The sequence below is a fragment of the Ranitomeya variabilis genome, chromosome 3 (genome assembly GCF_051348905.1).
Source record: "Ranitomeya variabilis isolate aRanVar5 chromosome 3, aRanVar5.hap1, whole genome shotgun sequence".
NCBI lineage: Eukaryota > Metazoa > Chordata > Amphibia > Anura > Dendrobatidae > Ranitomeya > Ranitomeya variabilis.
The window spans coordinates 645,830,746-645,854,517 of NC_135234.1; the positions used below are offsets into that span (position 1 = coordinate 645,830,746).

Below are 23,772 nucleotides of genomic sequence, written 5' to 3' on the forward strand. Positions count from 1 at the left end.
GGACAAACTTCTGTATTTCACACTTCCTCCACTGCTTCTGCCTTCTCCTTCACTTTCTCTAGAGCCTCCACCTGCACCCTAAACCTTCGCATTAATGAGACATGCATTCCAACAGTGCAGAACGAATCCCCACCACCTCCGTACTGCATAGTCAGGGCTCATTGCTCACCGCCTTGCATTGCTCACGCCCTCAACCTGGTGGTACAGAGATTTCTCCGCCACTATCCTGGCCTGGGTGAGCTGTTGCAGAAAGCACTGCAGCTGTGTGCTCACTTTCGCCGTTCGCACCCCTCAGGTCATCGACATGCATTGATACAGAGGTCTTTGTCTATGACAGTTAACAGGTTGATATGTGATGTGCTGACATGTTGCAGCGACTATGGCAGCAGCAACTAGCCCTGTCACAGTATCTCATGTCTGGAGATGAGCGAATATTTCAATGTTCAGTTCATATTACAATCGCCAAATTTATAATATTCACCGATTTATTCGTAAAATATTCGACGAACATAGCCGAACGCCATTCAAGGCATTGGGAGGCAAAACAAACTTATACACAGTACCTTCTAGCGGCTCCAAAAGCTTCCAAAACACATCAAATTATGAGGAGACACAGGGAAAGTGGCCTCAATTCACCCGCAGTACAAATTGTTATAATAGATAAATGTGGATAAAATCCGCAGATTTTATCCACATTTATCTATTATAACTAGTGTTGAGCATTCCGATACTGCAAATATCGGGTATCGGCCGATATTCGCTGTATCGGAATTCCGATACCGAGTTCCGATATTTTTGTGATATCGGAAATCGGAATCGGAAGTTCCTATAAGTTCCCAGGTGTGTGCGGTGCGTATGGTTCCCAGGGTCTGGAGGAGAGGAGACTCTCCTTCAGGCCCTGGGATCCATATTCATGTAAAAAATAAAGAATAAAAATAAAAAATATGGATATACTCACCCCTCCGACAGACCCTGGACCTCAGCGGTGCAACCGGCAGCCTCCGTTCCTAAGAATGCAGTGAGTGTAGGACCTGCGATGACGTCGCGGCTTGTGATTGGTCACGTGAGCGGTCACATGAGCGGTCACGCGACCAATCACAAGCCGCGACATAATCGAAGGTCCTTCACTCTGCATTCTTAGGAACGGAGGCAGACGCTTGCAGCGGTGACAGCCAGGGCCTGTCCGAGGCTGAGTATATCCATATTTTTTATTTTTATTCTTTATTTTTTACATGAATATGGATCCCAGGGCCTGAAGGAGAGTTTCCTCTCCTTCAGACCCTGGGAACCATCCAGGATCACTTCCGATATTTGTGTCCCATTGACTTGTATTGGTATCGGGTATCCGTATCGGCGATATCCGATATTTTTTGGATATCGGCCAATCCAATCCGATACCGATACTTTCAAATATCGGAAGGTATCGCTCAACACTAATCATAACGGTTCTGAGAGGTCGCAGCGTCGACCTGTGGATCTGCAGCAGCTGACATATACACGCTCTTACTCTGTCTGCACTACCAGGTGAGCAGTTCTCTTACAGTTCTCTTACAATTGATTGGAAACAATCCTGGGGATAAGACCCTATTTGCGCTTTTTTGTCTCCTACCTTTCTCTACTAACAGTACAAATTGTAGCATGGCACTGCAGCAATCAGCCATGCATGAGGTATCAGGGTCTGGGCCAGCATTTGCACCTTTCAACTGAACATCACAGTAAGATGAGGTGGGTGAGGGATTGGTGTAGGCCTCTTGTTCTGGGAGACCTGATACCACATGCAACAGCTCAACCTGCTTTCATGTTCAGCCACACTCAGGTGGCACAAATATATACATTTTGTAGACTACTATTGTCAGAAAAATCTAAGGATAGTAACATTGGGCAGATGACTCCAAGGAAGTGGAGACTTGACAGACTCGGATGCTTACTGCTACAGGCAACACAAATGAAGGAGACCCAACCAGGAGTGTTCACATTTCCCAAAATTTGTGGCAGACACCACAAAAGTGGCATCAATTTCACCACAGTATAGATAGCATAATATGGACCAGCAGGTCTTCCACTACACTCAACCCAGCAGATGGACACACAACCAGGAGTATTCACATTTAAGCAAAGGAGGGCCTGACACCAATGAAGTGGCATCAATTTCCTGAGAGTAGAAATAGTATAATTGGGACCGACACGTCTTCCACTAGAGCCTTCCCAGCAGATGTAGACTGTTCACATTTCTGCAAATTTGTGTTAACATCTGCAGCAGCAATAGCAGGCACAGAAGCCACGCAAAAGATATCACAGAGTACATTAATGCAGCATACTAAAAAATGCAATATCACCTAGTCTGTACAGTCTGCGATTGGGGTGCAAAAGTCCTTGGAGATCCAGGACTTGTTCATCTTGATGAAAGTTAGGCAGTCTACACTTTCAGGGGACAGCCGGCTGTGCTTATCCGTTAGGATACCACCAGCAGCGCTGAAGACTAGTGTTGAGCGATACCGTCCGATACTTGAAAGTATCGGTATCGGAAAGTATCGGCCGATACCGGCAAAGTATCGGATCCAAACCGATACCGATACCCGATACCAATACAAGTCAATGGGACTCAAGTATCGGACGGTATCCCTGATGGTTCCCAGGGTCTGAAGGAGAGGAAACTCTCCTTCAGGCCCTGGGATCCATATTAAAGTGTAAAAGAAAGAATTAAAATAAAAAATATTGCTATACTCACCTCTCCGACGCAGCCTGGACCTCACCGAGGGAACCGGCAGCGTTGTTTGCTTAAAATTCGTGCGTTTACTTCCTTACGTGAAGTCATTTTAAAATGCGCGCGTGTCCTGCCTCCCGTGACGTCCCGGCTTGTGATTGGTCGCGTCGCCCATGTGGCCGCGACGCGACCAATCACAGCAAGCCGTGACGTAATTTTAGGTCCTTCAGGATTTTAAAATTACGTTTTGGCTTGTGATTGGTCGCGTCGCGGTCACATGGGCGACGCGACCAATCACAAGCCGTGACGTCACGGGAGGCTGGACACGCGCGCATTTTAAAATGCGCGCTTGTCCTGCCTCCCGTGACGTCACGGCTTGTGATTGGTCGCGTCGCCCATGTGACCGCGACGCGACCAATCACAAGCCAGAACGTAATTTTAAAATCCTGAAGGACCTAAAATTACGTCACGGCTTGCTGTGATTGGTCGCGTCGCGGCCACATGGGCGGCACGCGACCAATCACAAGCCGGGACTTCACGTAAGGAAGTAAACGCGCAAATTTTAAGCAAACAACGCTGCCGGTTCCCTCGGTGAGGTCCAGGCTGCGTCGGAGAGGTGAGTATAGCAATATTTTTTATTTTAATTCTTTATTTTACACATTAATGTTGTTTCGATACCGATACCCGATACCACAAAAATATCGGATCTCGGTATCAGAATTCCGATACAGCAAATATCGGCCGATACCCGATACTTGCGGTATCGGAATGCTCAACACTACTGAAGACACATTCTGAGAGTGCACTGGCTGCCGGGCATGATAAAACCTCCAAGGCATGTGAGGCAAACTCAGGCCACTTATCCATTTTGGAAGACCAAAATGTGAAAGGGTCCAAACCCTCTGTTGGTATTGATATTGAGTTTTAGATACTCCTGCACCATCCTCTCTATTCATTCACCACGTGTAATACTTGGACTCTGTTGTGCTGCTGCATGAACTGGTCTAAAAAGTGTCAAAGGACTCACAGAAATTGCTTTTTCCACTTACACTAGTGCTGCTGCTGCTAATGTTTTGGAGTTGACAAATTGAAAGGCTGGAGGTTGAAAGTCTAGAGCTGTAATATGAACTGTGTGCTTCACTGCTGTCTTGGGGAAAAGCTCTCTTAAGGTTGTGAAAAAGTATGTTTCAATACTCCAGCATTCATGGGTCCCTTTCCAGGATGGGATTCATCTGGCAAAATTTGGTTTTATAATGTGGATCTAACAGAGTGGCAACCCAGTAGTCAGCACCTACCATGAGGTACAAGCCCATGCTGTGTTGGTGGCTGGGTAACATTGATGCTTGTTTCCTCAGTTCCCTCCCACCAACCATGAACAACAGAGAGGGGAGGATTATCCTCTTCATCTGACAGCTGCTCGCCCATCATCTCTTCCTCCTACATTTGTTCCTTGGATCTTGCACCTTCGACAAAAGTTTGTCTGTTATCACCAGCCCACCTCGATCGCAGTAATCCACCCTCTCTTGGCACGCACCTGACAATTATCCCTTCCGCATCCTCCTCTGCTTCCTCCTCTTCTTCTGGGACGAACATCTCCTCTTGCAGGCTATTCAAAGTCTGCTCTAGCATAGAGATGACTGGAATAGTGATGCTGATGATGGTTTTGTTAGTGCTAACCATCTTAGTACCAATTTTTGAAACTGTGCAAAAGCGTACAGAGATCCTTAATCTGTTTTATACAACAAGGGTAGGCAGGCACCACTGCCAGGGATCACCTATCGCATGCTACAAGTGAGTACAACAGTCATAACAAAAGACAAAAGGGTAGCATGCATTTCAGAAGGGATCACCACTCAAAAGCATCAAAAAGAGAATAATTTTATTGTTAAGTCACACCTTTAACACTTACGCGAATCTGTTTTTAGGTTGGTGGGAGGAGTTAGTGGTTTACAAGCATACGGCCTTTAGGGAAAGATGCCAATGGCTCCGGTTTATCGATGATATTGTAATGTTTTGGACAGGTACCGAGGAGGACTGCAACCAATTTATTGCGGATTTAAACAACAATCCCTTTAACATCAAGCTCACTTCAAATATATCACGGACCTCAGTGGAATTCTTGGATCTTAAGCTAAGCCTGGAAGGTTCGTATATTGTCACCACATTGTATCAGAAACCAACGGCAATGAATAGCTTATTACACTATTCAAGTTTCCACCCTAGGCAACTAAAAAACGGTATCCAAACAGGCCAATTTCTGCGATTATAGAGGAACTGTAGTTTGACGTCGGACTTCCAGCGTGAAGCGAAAAAATTGACGGACCGCTTTAGACATCGGGGATATCCCAAAAGAATCATTTCCTCCGCTTACCAGAGGGCCAGGACCAGTTCACGTTCGGAGCTACTTCAAAGACGGACACGTGAGTCAACCACACCTTTGGGCATTGTAACTACCTTCAATAATCAGTGGAGGGACGTTTATAGGATTCTGGATCGGAGTTGGGGCATTTTAGACCTAGACTAACACCCTATATTTCAGCTACTCCTAAACTGATTGCCAGTAGGGCAAAAAATCTGAAAGATCTGCTTTGCCACAGCCATTTTGTGCGCCCAACTATTAGGCTAAATAGGGGAATGAGAGTCTTCAGCACTTTTCCGTGTGGCAATTGTAATATTTGTCAGTATACGGTAGCCCAGGATGGCTTGTCGCTCACTGTCTCTCCTTTTCAGATCTCGCCTAAAAAGTCCTTCTTTAATTGCAAGACCCGTTCACTCGTCTACGCCTTGATTTGTGATTGCCCAAAAGTCTACGTAGGACAGACCACCCAAGAATTGCGAAGAAGAGTTCAGCAACACCTGTCAAACATCTCTACGGCTTCAAGGGATAGTGAAAGGGGCAAGGGCATCTCATCTGTCGCTACACATTTTTTGGATTTCCATAATGGACGTACTAAAGGACTAAAGGTCATGGGGCTTGAGGAGATCCCACAAAACGTCAGAGGTGGTGATTTAGTCAGGAAACTACTTAGATGTGAATCTAAGTGGATTCATAATCTGAACAGCCTCACCCCACATGGACTCAATGAAGATCTGCTTTTTACTGGTTCCTATAAACAACTTTAAGGGCATGGTGCGTTTTTTTTTTGCAACTCCTTGTGATCACCGTTGCACAATGAACTATGATATGTTTATGTGTGGGAGGAAGTTATAATTAACTTCTTCCGTACATCTTTCATCTATTTATCCTGGATAGTTTTGAATAATGAAGTTGTATTGTTATTATTATTGAATAAAAATACGCCTATGTATGGATGAACTAGTTTCTATCCATTGAAAACCATGGTTTTCTAAATACCTTATATGCAATTGTTTATGTAACTGTATATGCTTATGCCATCCCCTCTAAGTATATCAGATTTTTTCATCCAGAGTTCTAAAGTGTAGAGATCTGCACCTCTTCTGTGCAGACTTTATTGGGTCTTATGATTGGTGCCTTTTTGCGCCATATTTCCTACATTTAAATGGTTTTGGATGGGGTGAACCTCTTTTACGCATGCGCTTGTTAGCGCCACTACTTAGTGTTAAGAATCCTCTGGCAAGGGTGGTTCCCTGTTGCTCTGTGTCCGCCTTTGGATCTGCCGCGCACGCGCCGTTCGTCTTGGGCGGACATGTTGGAACAGGAGCCCGAACTTCATTCACCACACCGCGCAGGCGCTGGCGTCTTTGATTTTTGACCGGGGTATCTCCTGCTTGCTCTGTGTCCGTCTTGGATCTACCGCGCATGCGCCGAACGGCTAGTGCGCGTTTGGTCTTGGACGGACATCTTGGAACAGGAGCCCGGCCTTCACTTGTCACACTGCGCAGGCGCTGGCGTCTCAGTTACTTCCGATCTAATCCCACATACCAGTGCCTTTGCAATCTCCTGTTGTTTCCTTGGACTCCAGCTGCGCCTGGTCTAACGTTTATTACCAAGGTATTTAAGAAGATCACACGCTCACTGTATGCATAGCCCCTGAAGAAGCCAGTGCAACTGGCGACACGCGTTGGGCGTTCAGTGCCCTGACCCACCCTTTTACACTATTATCCTTCATTGCATTGATGCGTCTCACAGGGACCCTGCTTGGGAAGTCTTGCGATCAGGTTCAGGTTGTATAGGTTGCTATATTGTTTGGCAATTTAAGCCTTAAGGGATTTTTGAACGGGTAAATATTGCACCTGTAACCCCTGACATTTGACTCCTATTTGTAGATCTTTGCTGTATTATACTGACATGTTGTAGTTGTATATGGTTACTTGTGAATTAATGATAGCATCTGCTATATTTATTTGTGTCTAGGGTGGGACTGTGGTATGACCTTATTATGGGTCTCTTTTTTTATATCTGCTTTGGTTTGCAATTTTAAATGTTTTTAACTTTTTGTGCAGTGTTACAGGTGTGACTTAACAATAAAATTATTCTCTTTTTGATACTTTTGAGTGGTGATCCCTTCTGAAATGCATGCTACCCTTTTGTCTTTTGTTATGACTGAGATCCTTAATCTGTGCACACTCCGTAAACGTGATATGCGCCATGTCCGTACTGTATTGGCCCAGGTGATACGACATGACATTCTGTGTCAAGGCTCGTTGCTGTTGCCACAGTCACTGCAACATGTGCAGAGTGGAATTCCACTGTGCCAGCACATCGCATATCAACCTGTCAACTGGCATGGAAAAAGGCCTCTGTATTGATGACCTGAGGGGTGCAAGCAGCAGAAATGAGCACACAGCTTCTGTGCTTTCTGTAGCAGTTCATGCAGGCCAGTATAGTGGCGGAGAAAACAATGTACCACCAGGTTGAGGACGTGAGCCATGTAAAGCATGTGTGTGAGCTTGCCTTGTCATAGATCTGCCACCAGGTTTGCACCATTATCGAACATGGCCTTCCCTGGATGCAGGTTCAGTGGAGACAGCCATTGATCAAACTCAGCCTGGAGAGCTGCCCACAACTCTTCAGCTGTATGACTGTGATCTCCAAGGCATATCAATTTTAACACTGCCTGATTGCAATGAGCCCTGGCTGAGCAGTACGGAGGTGGTGGGGATTTTGCTTAGTTAATATAATTTTGATAAAGAAAATGTAAAAGCCATCCCACCTCTTCACAGTGATCCTATTCAGGACAGTCCTAACTTTCAATATTAAAACCTTACTATTTGTCAAGTGATGTGCATGTGAATAAGGGATGAGAAGGACTGAATCCGTCTAGTAGACACGCAGCAATGGGAAACCACACGAATATAATGTCTAAAGGTACCTTCACACTACACGACTTTGCAACGATAACGATAGCGATCCGTGACGTTGCAGCGTCCTGGATAGCGATATCGTTGTGTTTGACACGCAGCAGCAATCTGGATCGTGCTGTGATATCGCTGGTCGTTGCTGAAAGTCCAGAACTTTATTTGGTCATCAGATCGGCGTGTATCGTCATGTTTGACAGCAAAAGCAACGATGCCAGCAATGTTTTACAATGGTAACCAGGGTAAATATCGGGTTACTAAGCGCAGGGCCACGCTTAGTAACCCGATGTTTACCCTGGTTACCCGGGGACTTCGGCATCGTTGGTCGCTGGAGAGCTGTCTGTGTGACAGCTCTCCAGTGACCACACAGCGACGCTGCAGCGATCAGCATCGTTGTCGATATTGCTGCAGCGTCGCTTAATGTGACGGTACCTTAAGGGTATGTGTCCACGTTCAGGAAACGCTGCGTTTTTGACGCTGCGTTTTTCCGCAGCGTCAAAAACGCAGCGTCCAGATGTTACAGCATAGTGGAGGGGATTTCATGAAATCCCGACTCCACTATGCGTTAAAAAACGCATGCGTTTTTGCCGCGAAAACGCACATGCGGTGCGTTTTTTCAAAACGCAGCATGTTGCTACAATGAGCAAAACACGCAGGAACACCGCAGGTGACCTGCCAGTGACCTCAGGTGCAGTTTTGGTCAGGATTTTACTTGCATAAAATCCTGACCAAAGCCTGAAGCAATCCTGAACCTGGACACATACCCTTAGGCTGGGGTCACACTGGCGTTTTAAACGGCCGAGTGCAATGCGATAAAAAATCGCATTGCACTCGGACCAATGTTAACATATGGGGCAGCTCCCAGCAGCCGACTTTTTGTCGGCCGTTTTCTTCGGTCCGAGACAATCGCAGCATGCTGCGATTGTCTCGGACCGAGGAAAACTCTGGGCTCACTCGCACCCATATAAGCCTATGGGTGCGAGTGAGACAGCGCACACCACTCGGATATCATCCGAGTGACGTGCGTTAAAAGCGGACCCCAGCAATGGAGGAGATGGAGAAATTCATTTCTCCGCCTCCTCCGCAGCTGTGCTCCGATCCTCCCTGTGCGAGAGAATCGGAGCACAGACGCATGACACTCGGCTCCTGCTCTGCTGCGAGCAGGAACCGAGGGTCATTAGCATATCGCATCCGATGCTCTCGCATCGGATGCAATACGCTAGTGTGACCCCGGCCTAACTCAAAGAAAAGGCAGGCCACGCCTTTATATGCACTGAGTGCAAACAACCTGAAATAAAAAACCTAACGAGATGAGCTGCAATATAAGTTTGTGTGCATGCAGCTTGTAAGAGCATGTTCACACTGGCCTCTAAATAGACAAAACCCAAGATGAAAACATAATACGCAAATGCCTGCGGTAAATAAATGAACAGCAATAGTGCCTGAACATAATATAAGGTGCTTAGCTAACATAATTTGTATTAAAAGAAATGTAAAAGCAATCCCACAACGTCATGGTGACCCTATTCAGGACGGTCACAACCTCTAATAGTAAAAACTTATCATTTTTCTAGTAATGTGCATGTGGATAAGGGCTGAGAAGGACTGAACCCGGTTGGTAGACACGAAGCCATGTGGAACCACATGACTATATGTCCAGCTCAAAGAAAAAGCAGGCCACACCTTTATATGCACTGAGTGCAAACAAACTGGGTTTTGTCTGCTTAAATGCCAGTGTGAACTTGGGCTTACACTCTGCATGCACACAAACTTATACTCCAGTTCATCTCTTTAGGTTTTTTATTTCAGTTTTTTGCACTCAGTTGAAATTTTGCTGACAGATTCTCTTATGTGTGTGTTTATATATATTTTATTTTTTATTTAATTTTTCTCAATGTGGTAAAGAATTACACCGGTAAATAGATTTGGTTTTCAGACTGGCAGACGCTTCCAAATTCACATGGGCAGGCATGTACTTTTATATTAATGGTACAAGTAATTGAAGCCAAAGAGGCACACCATTGGTGCAACCTGTGCAGCCACACAGAGGTACAAAAGGTAAGGGGGCACACTTCTACTTTCAGTGCAGCAAATGTCTTCTGTCACAGACATGATTGGACTACAAAGGGCCCATATAGTGTTCATGCACAGGGGCCATCTTCTGTCTGTATTCGCCCCTGCATTAAAGTTTCTCCTGAATTTAGATACTGTATATACAGTATATAAGGGCAAGTGTTTTTGACATTCTATATAGCTGCAGCTACAACAATTTCCACTAGATGGCAGTGTTGGAACAAATATGATTCATTTGATAAGCGCGACAGACTACAACATGACATAGCTTGCTGTAATTATTTATAGTATGATGACATATCGTCATAGCAGATTATAGTTTATAATGCTAACCACATGGGTTTGGCTTACAAGATAGCCTGTCAAGTTACTGCTATAGCGCAGACCAGCTAAGGGGTCCTATCTTCACTTAGAAGAGTGGTGTAGTCAGTGATCACTATAGAGGAAAATCACAGACAAATGAAGAACATTTACATTGTATTAGAGATAGTGATGAGAGAGCATGCTTGCCATTAAGAGGAACATGAGGAGATTGTATGTAGTCATGCCGGTGGGAACGGCATTTAGTGTCTCAAGAGGTAGATGATGATGAGACACAGTTGCCAACAAGTGATGTTAAGTCAACAAGTCAGGAGGACCAGAGTTCCGAAGTGGGGGTGATGAAGTCACTGACCCAGCCTGGGAAGGTGCCATGCAGAGTGAGGTCAGCAGCGCAGAGGGGGAGGAATCTGTAGCACCGCAACAGGCATGCAAAGGCAGTGGGGTGGCCAGAGGGAGTAGGTGGGAAACCCCAGAGCACCCACACACGTCAAGTTCTCAGGCCAAGCGTAAGTTGTTCCCCAATTTGGCCTTTTTTTAAAGAAAGTGAAGACAATAAAAGAATAGTCATTTGCAATCCGTGTCGTACCAAGATCACCAGGGGCCTGACCCCTCTAAGCCTGACACCCACCAGCATGCTCACGCACATGTTATCAAAGCGCTCACAGCAGCTCATTCACTAGTGGTTCTTAGCCTGGATGGTCGCATCTTGGCACCGTCCAGGTTGAAAACTAATTATCTCCCAGACATGGATTACAGCTTGAGACAGAACGACGGACAGGTATGGTATATTGTTTTTTTATTTTGTTTTTATTACAGGAGATCAAGGGCTTCGGTGGAATTAGGCGAGGTCGTAAGTATGGTTTAATTGAGGATATTAGAGGAGTTTGTGTCATTTTTTCCAATTAAAGGATTTTATTCTGGCTGTGTCTTTATTTAACATATAACTATAGGATTAGTAATGGATGAGTGTCTTATAGATGCCTCTTCATTACTAAGCCATGGGCTTGATGTCACCTGTCAATACAAAGGTGACATCAACCCCACAAATATGAACCCCACTTGCCACTGCAACAGGTCAAGTGGGAAGAGCAGGGCAAAGCGCCAGAATTGGCGCATCTAATAGATGCGCCTTTTCTGGGCAGCTGCAGGCTGCTGTTTTTAGGCTGGATGAGCCTATATCAATTACCTCTTACCAGCTTGAGAATACCAGCCCCCAGATGTGAGCTTTAGCAAGGCTGGTTGTCAAAAATGGTGGGGACCCCACACCGTTGTTTTTAATTTTTTATTTAAATAATTTTAAAAAGTTTTGGGACCCCTCTATTCTTGATAACCAACCTTGCTGAAGCTGACAGCTGAGGGTTGCAGCCCCCAGCTGTGAGTTATGCCTGGTTGGTTAAAGAAAATAGGTGGGAAACCACGCTGGGTTTTCCATTAATTAATTTACGGTAGTTATATCGCAGGCGGCAGCTGAGGTTACCCCGATCATCCGCTCCTGCTGTTACTGTTATTAGCGGCAGCAGGTGTCGGATGATGGGAGTGAGAGTCCCAAAAGCCCCCACCTGCTGTCATCATTCTGACTTTACCATAACTCTCATCATTATCCTCTGCTCGCGCCAATTGCCAGCAGAACAGGAGAGAATGATGAGTCGACTTCAGCACCTGCCGCCGGGGAACAGCGCTTACTGTAGCGCTTTTTCCCGCTGCCGATGTGTGTCACACAGAGGACATCAATGTGTGTTCACCGTGTGAGGGACGTTTTGCCATCCGTGCTGATGGTAAATGGACAAGTCGACATGTGGGTCACTCAAACACACGGTCCATGAAAAAACACAGATACGTGCACAGACCCATTCATTTGAATGGGTCTACGCATGTCAGTGTCTCCCGTACGTGTGAAAACTGTCTCCACATGTACTGGAAACACTGACATGTGAAAGAGGCCTAATGTAGGGACAGAGACCGCGATTCCAGCCATGTATCACTTACTGGACTACTTGGTGCAGTTTTGCTAGAATCCTTGTTTTCTCTGTTGTAAATATAGCAGTGCTCAAAAGCTGTTCTGTGCATAACACAGATTAGCATGACTGCTGTGCATGTGAGACCTATATAGGCAGTGATAATATCCTGTCCTGCTGATAAAACACTGATTTGCATTCAAACTACTGCATACAGCCTTATAAGTGACACATCACTAGAATCAGGCTCTATTACCTTATGTCCAGCAGTTTATCCCCTATTCTGCTCCATACATTGCTCACATCTGGCTACTGCCGCCGTAAATATCAGCCAATCGATGATGCTCCGGGTGTCGAACCTCCACCAATCTCAAATTGATGATCTATCCTACGGATCAATATGTTTGCCCAGGACAACCTCTTTAAGCTGGTGGATCTTACACTCATAGCAGAAAATAAAGAACTAGCAGAAAATGCTTTAAAAGAAACTGGACACTAGATACATGCTGTCCAAGCCACAGGCAGCATGTATTAGAGCCGGGCTGCGAGATATTTTGACATCCATAAGGGGATTATAGGGAGAGACCTGACTAGTCCGATGATGTCCCCGAATGGCATGTTTCTACCCAGCTACAGTTAATTAACTATTTTTTTACATGTATGTAATTGGGGAGAATCCTGTCAGTCGTGGTGATGGAGGTGGGAGAAGCTGCCGAGGACAAAATCGGACTAATCAGGTCTCTCCATAGAGTCTCCAGATGGATTTTCAAACTATTTTTCCTCTGAAACACCAGTGATTCAGAGTAAAACATAGCTGATGGCAATCGTGTAGCCAGGCTCGGATTAATGCTCCCCGTGATTTGGGCAGCATTAATCCAATGAAATGTTTCCTTTACAAAACAAACCCATAAGATGTTGTATTTCATCAGGTTTTCATTTGTATATTCTGATCACTGTGGATGTTGACTTATGTGTGTGTTGTTTAGATCATTGGGCTCTAGTTTATAAAATTCACTTATAAAATAATGTACATGTGGTCTGAATAGGCGCCGTGCCGTGCTGACACAATGCAGGAAGCTACTTCTCCACCGACCAGTCCCGGCCAGTGTGTAATAAAATGTCCAGAAATAGGGAGGAAAATAATGACTTTTAAATAGGGAGAAATAAACTTTGACCGAGAGCCATGCATTGTATCACAAGCCCTGGTTTGCGAGATAATGACGGTTTTATCATGCAGAAAGTCCAGATGTTTTCTATGGGCGGTTAACCATCTTCAGAAGTGATATTATGGTTAGAAGTAAACATGAAAAAGACAAGATTCCTTGCTGCAGCTGCAAGGAGCAGGGATAAAACAACACTGCACATCACTGCTGTCTATAAATATCCGAAGGTTGCCTTTGAGGTCCACAGAAGAGGAAGAAAAATGTGATCTGTTTCCCAGTCCCCTGAAGTGCAGGCCCGTGGTTTAGGGTTAGAGAAACAACAGCTGCCTTATAGCAGTACATTATGGATGCATGCAGCGTACACACTCCTACCGCAAGGACGACAGGAAAACTGACACTTTCTCTTTCTAATAGCCATTTTAAATTATACATATTACCATGTAAACTTGTCATTTATTGTAGACTAGATGGAGGCCCGATGCTATAACATTGGAGGGCGGTAATGTCACGATGGGGGCAGGCTTTGCAGAATCTCTCCCCCCCATGTGCTCACCCACCTATCCACTCTCTCTGCATTGTTTTTGTCTCAGCGATGCTGTTGCTCTTCAAGAGTCTCATTTGCCGTTTGTTGGCTTCAACGTTGTACCTTTGCTGCTTTCCTTTCATTGTCATTGGCGTACTTTTAGGAGGAGCCATGTTGGCGTTAATATTTGCTTTTTAAAGGGGTTTTCCCATGAACGAAAGTTCATATTAAAAATTTCTGTGTCTGACCATGTACAGATCATACCACATCTCCTGGGCAGGGGAGGAAGCAAAAGACAATACTGACATTTCAGCAGGAGATCGCAGAGGAAACATTTTGTTAAAGGGAACCAGTCACTCCCAAAATCAAAGATGAGCTAAGCCCACCAGCATCAGGGGCTTATCTACAGTATTCTGTAATACACCTGCACCGGAGCCACGGCAGGAAGACAAGAAGAGGACGTCATCCTATGAAGATGGGAGGCGCCAGACCCGGACTGCAACGCCCATCAGACTGGACCGCATCAGGAACGCCCCTGGGCGTTATCTTTCAGGATACATCTGGGCTTATCTACAGCATTACAGAATGCTGTAGATAAGCCCCTGATGGCGGTGGCCTTTACTCATATACGATTTTTAGGGTGACAGATTCCCTATAATGGAATGTGTAACGAAAAAATAAACATTTTACTTTTTTTTCACAAAAATTTTTCCTTTAGGCTATGTGCACACGTTGCGGATTTACTGCAAAGCGTTTTTTTCCGCGCAGAAACGCTGCAGATCCACAAAGTGATTTACAGTACAATGTAAATCAATAGGGAAAAAAACTGCTATGCTAATGGTCCGGAAAATCCCGCATGGAAAACACAGCGGATTGAAAGAAGGAGCATGTCACTTCTTTTGTGCGGATCTGCAGCGTTTCTGCATCCTTCCATTATAGAAACCCGCAGCAAATCCGCAACAAAAAACGCACATAATCCTCAAGAAAAATGCATTAAATCTGCACCTGCTTTTTCTGCCAGGAGATGCAGATTTTGTGTAGAAAATTCTGCACCCAAATCTGCAACGTGTGCACATAGCCTTTGACCAAATTATTTTATTTTCACAAGGATAGCAAGAGAAAATGGACCATACAATTGGTTGTGCAATTTCTTTGACCAAAATGCACATGGAGCACTACACATTTCTCCAAAGCTATCTGAAATATGTTTGGTTGAAGGAGCAGATATGCCTTTGATTCAACCTGTGCAGCCGCATAGGGGCCCAAGAGATATGGGGACCCATTTCCATCTCCAAATCTTATTAACTTTTGCATTATGGTGAGTTATTGGACTGCAGTGGGCCCATATATTGTTCTTGTACAGGGGTCCTCTTCTGTCTGTGTCCTCCAGTGCTTGGTTACATGGTTTATCATCAGGGAGTTAAAAAAAATGAGTCATTTTTCTTAAATTGTATATCTCTTGTCCTTGGACTGTTTTGGCCGGATTGGGGGCAGATATACAGTATACAGAATGCTGTATGTGAGCGCTGAAAGGTGGTGGTCTTATGTCATATGGGCTAACCTGGTTCCCTTTAACTTCATTAGTACTGTTTAAACTATTATTGTTATCTCTTTACAAGTGCTAATAACATTTTTAACAAATAGCTATAAATGCACTTAAATCGCTATACTGCTCTAATATGCTAGCAGGCAGTAGTCTGCAGCCTCCACTTTCTAGGCAGGCTAATTACTGTCAAAAGAAAATGGTGGGCAAATATTTCCCCTCAATATGTTTCACAATCTGCGTCATCAGGGTTTAAATGGGGCAATGGCAATACTCCAGCGAGCCATAGGTTCACGACTGCCATAAAACACTCCCATCATGATACCTTCCCCATTGTCGTATGTAGCACTTAGTTCTTTTCTCCACTTCTATTTGCAATTTTCTGCAGGAATTAGGCTACGTTCACATTTGCGTTGTGCGCCGCAGCGTCGGCGACGCAACGCACAACGCAAACAAAAACGCAGCAAAACGCACGCTAAAACGCTGCGTTTTGCGACGCATGCGTCCTTTTTGTCCGAAATTGGACGCAAAAAAAATGCAACTTGCTGCGTCCTCTGCGCCCTGACGCGTGCGCCGCAAAAAACGCATGTGTCAAAAAACGCATCACAACGCATGTCCATGTGCCCCCATGTTAAATATAGGGGCGCATGACGCATGCGGCGATGCAGCCGTGCCCGACGCTGCGGCGCACAACGCAAATGTGAACGTAGACTTACATAGGAAATGTTTTGTTGAAAGCAGTGCAAGAGTTAATTGAGCTAATGCAAAGATATGTTAATCTAATTCTGCAATCTACATTCCTGGCGCATAATCTGATACCACTGGTCCTAACTTGATATTGTATTTTTCGTCCTTCTGCAGAAATGTAACGGAGTTTTTAAAAGCATTCCGCTGTGGTCTCTTTCTCATTCTTTTTCCCCTGTTGCCAGAATTCTTTGGAAACAGCAATGGACACATGTGATACTTACTGTCAGCCCAATACAAGAGCATAGATAAATGTGGGCAAACAAAAAAAGGAAGAAAACAAAACACCAGATCCAGAAAAACACACAAAATCACAGACATCTGTCTACAATTAGGTTCAGCTTCAGTTGAGTGTTGCAGAACAGCTGCATTGACCACAATAAAATTCTTTGCCCATTACTTGAATTCCGGTAACGGTTTTTTTATGTTTTTCTTTTTTACTTTCTCTGAGGTTCTCTACGGTCATGCCCACCTTTTTGCTTGGCATGCACATGGGCTGTATATTATAGCTTACAGTGTGGAGAGTGAACACAGCCTTTCTCCATCTGACAGAGACAGGAAATTGGGGAGGGGTGAGTTCTCTCTCATCCTGCAAAGAATTCACATCTGGGAGACATCCAGGCGGTTTTTACTCTGGTCTGACCTGCAGTGAGACCATTGCTTAACAAACACAGCAAAAGGAGCCCCATATGTTTTTGGGACAAAAGGAGGAGGAGAGAGTCATACAACAGTATCATGCGCATGCAGCAGATCTTCCCCTAAACCCCTCACCATAAGAAATGCAAGTCAGTACAAGGTCCCTTGGTTGGGACAGTATAATATTCTTCAGCTGCTTCCCATTATTGACACAGAATTATAAGGGTTAACATGTTCTGTGCGTAGTTTTTTCCCTTACAGTTGCAAAAAAGAAAATGATCTACTCCAGTCCTTCGAAAAAAAGAGTTTCACAAAGTCACACAGAATAATAGCTTCAAATTCTTGGACTACACCAGAAACTATTACGTAACCACTAATCATGTCACATGTCAATGCACAGATGTTCTGAACCGAACTTGCCCTTTAACTGTTTCCTTCGTGCACTATGATGCAGACTACGTGTACCACAATATAACTCGTTATTGTACATCATGACTACGTATACTGGAATTACAGTAAATTTTCCAGGCAGATGCTTGACCAATACACAGAATTTAAAAAAATACTTATCCAAACTCTTCAAATATTTTCCACAGGGAAATTGCTCCCCTCCTGGGAGTGTTTCCATGCTGGACTCAGTACATCATAGTCTCCTGTAAGGACACTTCATCCCATGTGACTGCAGAGGCTGTAGGGTTCATATAAGACAAGAGCCTGAACTCACCAACACCAGCTTGGAAACAGTCCTAGAAGCACTGAAAGTGACAGAAGAGATGTTTTCTTCGTTTAAAAAAAAGAAAAATTATACTGCTGAAGTCTTCAGGGAAATAAATAGCAAGATCCACATGTTGTGGATGTGCTGATGGTGCAGATCTGTTTCAGCAATTGACCACCTTTTTTGAGACAGGCACTAAAATACAGTCAGCCACGTACTTTTTTGTGCCCTCCTAAAAAAGCGGACAATGCTGAAGATGAGGTCAGAAAGAAAACAAAGTCACTCAGTCTGCTTTATTAAAGCCTCGTCAGCAGATATGATGCAATATGCACATAGCCTATGTTGGCTGGAAGGGAACCCGTCTTGTAAAATAGCACTATTAACTTGCAGATATAGGGTTAACCTGCATTTTAGTAGCATTCTGACTAGTGATGAGCAAATTTGTTCTGTAAACGATTAGCAAACATTAATTCGACACGAATACAGCACATTCAGATTCGTGATCGTAAACACGAGTAAAATTTAATAAAATTGGGAAAAATCGGTAACATTCGGTAAAAGTGCAGGAAAATATTTGCGTTGTCACAAAAGTATTTTCAGCACTTTAGCAAGATAATGGAGGTGTATCATGAGCGTTTGGCATGTGTTTAATGAGAGCTCAGAGGCGCAGCGTTCTTCTAAACAGTCTTTTTTTTCCTAACGTTATGTGTGCACATTGCGGCTGGCCAATCAGGGTACAGGAAACACCCACAATGTCCTGACAAAACGGCTTGTGTCATTGGCTGCTGAAATCACATGTCCCTCCCCATACAAAATAGCAACATCTTGTTTTAGTGCCATTTTGACACTGTAACAGCGTAGAGAGGATTCTCCTGACGCTGACACTGTTAGAAGCAAGATTTTAACTAGTCAGTTGGGGGTCGTATATCAGTCAGATAGTGTAGCAAGTTTTTTTGGCCATTACTGAGGTCCACAGACAAAGCCAGCAGGGCACATGTCCTACAAGTGTGTTGTGCACTGCTTCTATTGTGCTCTATTCACGAGTATAGCATTCTAAATAATATTTTTTCACTAGCTAAATGTGAAAAAGCCTGCTGTATCTCAGTTTTTCTAGCATGATTCACAATGTCATATCTCACCTTGTTATTTAGTGGCGGTGAAATTCAACAGTGTGCAGAGCTCATGCACATTAAAAAATATATACATTTTTTCTGTTGCTAAATGTGATACAGCCCATCATATCCCACATTATCATGTTGTGGCAGTGATATGAATATGTCTGCAGACCTAACATGCATTAAAAAAATATTAATATTTTCTGTTCCTGAATGTGATACAGCCCTCCGTATCTCACGTTGTCATTTTGTGGCGGTGATATGAAGCTGTCTGCAGACCTCAAGCACATTAAAATATGGGCAGCACGGTGGCTCAGTGGATGGCACTGCAGCCTTGCAGCTCTCGAGTCCTGGGTTCAAATCCCACCAAGAACAATGTCTACAAGGAGTTGTTCTCTATGTATTTGCATGGGTTTCCTCTGGGCACTCCGGTTTCCTCCCACATTTCAAATACATACTTATAGTGAATTTAGATTGTGAGCCTCATCGGGGACAGCGATTATAATTTTATATGATATAAAAATAAAGATTATTATTATTATTTATATAAAATATTTATTTTTTTCTGTTGATATACGTGATACAGCCTGCTATATCCAACCTATTCATTTAGTGGCGTTGAAATTGTTCTGTGTGCAGAGCTGTTACACATTAAACTTAATTTATTTTATTTTTTTTACAAACATGATACAGCAGCCGAGATCTGAGTTTGAAATTGTTTTGAGCCTATCTTCTAGATTATGTGCATCTTTGGCATCCAATTTCTCACGGACATCTTTTATACCTTGCTTGAGATGCACATCTGTTACACCTATCTTCTGAAGAGCATCAAATGCTCTCTGGTAATTGGTGTTGGGTAAATGAGTAATCGTTGTGGGCTGGATCCTGGATCTCGTACTTTCGATAGCCGCCCTGTTATTGATCCTGTTATACATTCCCATTCCCACAGTCGTCACGGCCCTTTTCCTGATCAGTTCATGTAACGACACGTCGGCTGTTGTGAATTCTGCTCTTGGGCTCCCTCCGGTGGTTGTAAGTGGTAGCGCTGCTGTCTCTGAGTCGCAGCATTTGTCAGGTGTGTTCACTTTTTGCAATTCTGACTGGGCTATTTAGTCTTGCTTGACCCTTTAGTCAGTGCCAGTTGTCCATTGTTCCTGGAGGATTCACATTCCTGCCTGGTCTCTTCTGCTTTGCTGTTCATTTCAACAAAGATAAGTTCTGGCCTTGATTTTTGCTGTCCACATGCTGTGGCCTTATTGTTCAGTTCTTTTCCATGTTTTTGTCTTGTCCAGCTTGGTCTGTTTAAGGATTTGTTTAGCCAAGCTGGTATCTCTGGAGATGCAGATATACCCTCCATAGCTTTAGTTAGCTGTGGAGATTTTGTATTTTCTGTGGTGGATATTTTCTAGTGTTTTAATACTGACCGCATAGTACTCTGTCCTATCCTTTCTATTTAGCTAGAAGTGGCCTCCTTTGCTAAATTCTGATTTCAGTCTGTGTATGTTTTTCCCTCTCCTCTCACAGTCAATATTTGTGGGGGGCTGTCTATCCTTTGGGGATTTTCTCTGAGGCAAGATAGTTTTCCCTTTTCTATCTCTAGGGGTAATTAGTCCTCCCGCTGTGTCGAGATGTCTAGGGAGTGATAGGTACATTCCACGGCTACTTCTAGTTGCGGTGTTAAGTTCAGGGTCTGCGGTCAGTACAGGTACCACCTTCTCCAGAGTACGTCTCATGCTGCTCTTAGGCCACCAGATCATAACAGTCGGCCATATTTTTCCAGAAAACCTGCACCTTACCAGCAGCAACTGTAGGAAAGAGGGTGTTCCAACGCCATGGATAATGTACTAGGTTATACAAGCCTCATCCACATTAAAAAAAAAATATTTTATGTTACTAACTGAATACAGAAGGGGAGAACTCAGTTTGAAATTTTTTTAAATATCTAGTCAATGTTATACAGGCCCCAAAAAATTCTTCTGTTTCTGACATCACACAGTAGGGGACATGTCACTTTGAAATTGTTTGGAGCATCTAGTCAATGTTACACAGGGCCAAAGAAATTCTTCTGTTACTAATATCCTAAAGTAGGGGACATCTCAGTTTGAAATTTTTGGGAGAAGATCTTCTTTGGTCATACAGGCCTCAACAACACCAAAACAATTCCTTATGCTGTGAGTAGCGTGATTCAACACGCCATATTTCACCTTTAATTTTGTGTTGCTGAAATTCAGCTGTGTGCTGAGGTTGTGCAGAGTAAAAGAAATATTTTTAGTTGCTAATAGTGTGCTCCTAGCACACTATCTGAGCAACATGACTGGGAAAAAGTGAGGTCATGGAGGAAGGAGGATTAGGCTTCGTGTTCGAGGTGTATGTGGGGTAGGTGTTAATGTTTCTGAAAGCACTAGTGAACCACTAACATGACATTCTATCCAAAGACAACTGACAACTTCTGTTACTGGTTGTAGTTTTTAGGGTGCTGCATTGTTCTTGCGTAATTGCAGTCTCTGATATCTTTAGTGGGGCTTATGTGCCTGCTGTTGCTGCTGCTGCTGGAGATGTTAATACTAATTTGTGGAAATGTGAACAGTCCTGCTTGAGAGTCCATCTGCTGGGTTGGGTGTAGTGGAAGACCTGTCGGTCCCTATTAAACTATTTCTACTGTGGTAAAATTGATGCCACTTTGTTAGTGTCTGACACTAACTTTTGTAAATATGTGTTGCCTGTAGCAGTAGGCCTCCGATACCGGCAGTCCGCCACTGTCTTTGAGTCAACTATCCTAGTGTTACTATCCTTACATTTTACTGAAAATAGTAATCTATAAAACTGATATGTGTGCCAACTAATTGTGGCTGAGCATCATTTTAAATTTTTGGGGGGGTTTTATCACTTATATAGCGCCAATCCAGCATTCAATTTACAGACATTTCTGGCACTGTCATTATTGGGACTCACAATCTAAATTTCCTATCTGTATGTCTTTGTATTATGGGTAGAAAAATAATTACTTGGACTAAACACGGGTAAAACATACAAATTCTTTGTAGATGCTGTCCTTGCTGGGGTTGTAACAGAGGATTACAGCGCTGCAAGACCGCTAATGTTTTTGCATTGACAACTGAACGTTTCTGTGGTTGGAAGGCTATCACTGCGATTCTAACTGTGTGCCTCACTGCTGTACTGGGGAAAACCACTGTCAAGATTGTTTTCCAGCAGTTTTGGTACTGCAGCATGGGCGCGTCTCTTTCCAGGGGGAAAGCAACAGGCAATATTTACTTTTGTATTGTGGATAGAACACACTGGCAACCCAGTAGTCATTTGGAATCATAACTATACAGGTAACAATAATGTTGCAGATCGTGTTGCAAGAAGGCGCTCATGGGTCGATCTCTTTCATGAGGTCCAACTCCACAGTGTGTTGGTGGTGGTGTAACACTCAAGCTTTCCTCCTCCATCCCCTCCTGACAACCACAGACAACATAACAACATAGAGGGAATCATTATCGTCTTCATCTCATAACTGTTGTAGACCTCTTCCTTCTCGTCCTTTTCATGGTTCTTCTCCATTTGTTCCTCCCATGGCAAATGTCTGTGAGATGACAGACCTAAACTTATAGATATTGTTAACCCTAAAGGTTTCCTCCTCTGCTCCTTCCTCTTCCCACAGGACCACCACCTGCTCACCCACACTATTTAAGGTCTTATCCAGTATGTAGAAGATAGTAATAGGGGTGCTGATGATGGCATCATCACCACTAACCATCTTAGTAGCCATTAAGAAAACATACAGAAGGGTGCAGAGGTCCACCCACTTCCTTGACCACTTTAATGTGTTGCTGCCACACTTCATGTCCTCAAAATTGACAACCCTTATCCTGGGAGACTTCAACAGCTCCACCTCCCCAACTGGATCCCAGTTTCAATATCTAGCCAATTCTCATGGCTTCTCACAACTTTCAAGCTCTGAGACACACAAAGACAGTAACACCCCTGATCTGGACTTTGTCTGATTCAGTTCAATCTCCTACCTAGATGACTTACATCTTACCCTTTGTCCCCCATGAAATTAGGAGTGTAATCACAACTTAGACATTTTTAGGTCTAAAAAACATTCAAACATTCAAATAGAGAATGAAGACAGCACCTCATGTGTTGGTGAAAAATTGCAGTTCCTTTATTCTGCCCTCTGTGGCGACGTTTCAATCTACATGATCTTTTCAAGCACGTAGCATGTAGATCAAAATGTCGCCACAGAGGGCAGAATAAAGGAACTGTGATTTTTCACCAACATATGAGGCACTGTCTTCATGCGCCTTTTGAATGTTTGGATGTTTTCTGGGAAGGACTCTCTGGAATTGATGTGTGCCGTCCGGCTGAAGGATAACCAATGTGTCAAGAAAGTTAATCTTATTAGTATCATGTGACATGGTAAAAGAGATACCAGGCCAGGCTGTGTTGAGCCAGTCAAAAAAGGACGCGAGGGCCTCCAACGTGCCCCCCATATGCAGAAGACGTCGTCTATGTAACGTCTCCAAAGGAGAACATTACTGTGGAACAGAGAGTGGGAGTATATCAGACTCTCTTCGAAGTCAGCCATGTAGCAGTTTGCATAGGGGGGGCGCTACGTTGGAGCCCATCGCGGTGCCACGGATCTGTAAGTAGAAGTCATCCTGGAACATGAAATAATTGCGGGTAAGGATGGTGGTTAGTAGTTCAACACATAAATTAACTTGCTCATTTTGTAAACTGGATTGAGTAAGAAGTTTGTGTACGGAATTAATGCCCTCAATATGTGGAATGGACGTATGCAAATCTTTTACATCCATCGTCACTAGTACAGAATGAGGAGGGATGGGTCCCAGGTCTTTCAGAATATTTAAGAAGGAACCTGTATCCAAGATAAATGATTTGGATGTACGTATTAATGGGGTTAGGATTTTTTCGAGGTATACTGCCAATGGGGAGAGTATGGAGTCGGTGGAGGCTACTATCGGCCTCCCTGG

The 23,772-nt window shown here is 43.9% G+C and overlaps 1 protein-coding gene across 2 annotated transcripts in view; it reads left to right on the top strand.

Annotated features, from left to right (window-relative positions):
• LOC143816831 (uncharacterized) overlaps positions 1 to 7,172 on the top strand; it is a 73,485-nt gene extending 66,313 nt beyond the window's left edge. The window contains exons 6-8 of one of the 2 annotated variants that reach the window (XM_077297712.1): positions 4,726 to 4,848; positions 4,928 to 5,124; positions 5,435 to 7,172. The gene's annotated coding sequence lies outside the window, so the exon portion shown is untranslated. The remainder of the gene's footprint in view (positions 1 to 4,725; positions 4,849 to 4,927; positions 5,125 to 5,434) is intronic. The other variant, XM_077297713.1, reaches the window with a different exon arrangement.
• Positions 7,173 to 23,772: the final 16,600 nt, after the last annotated feature.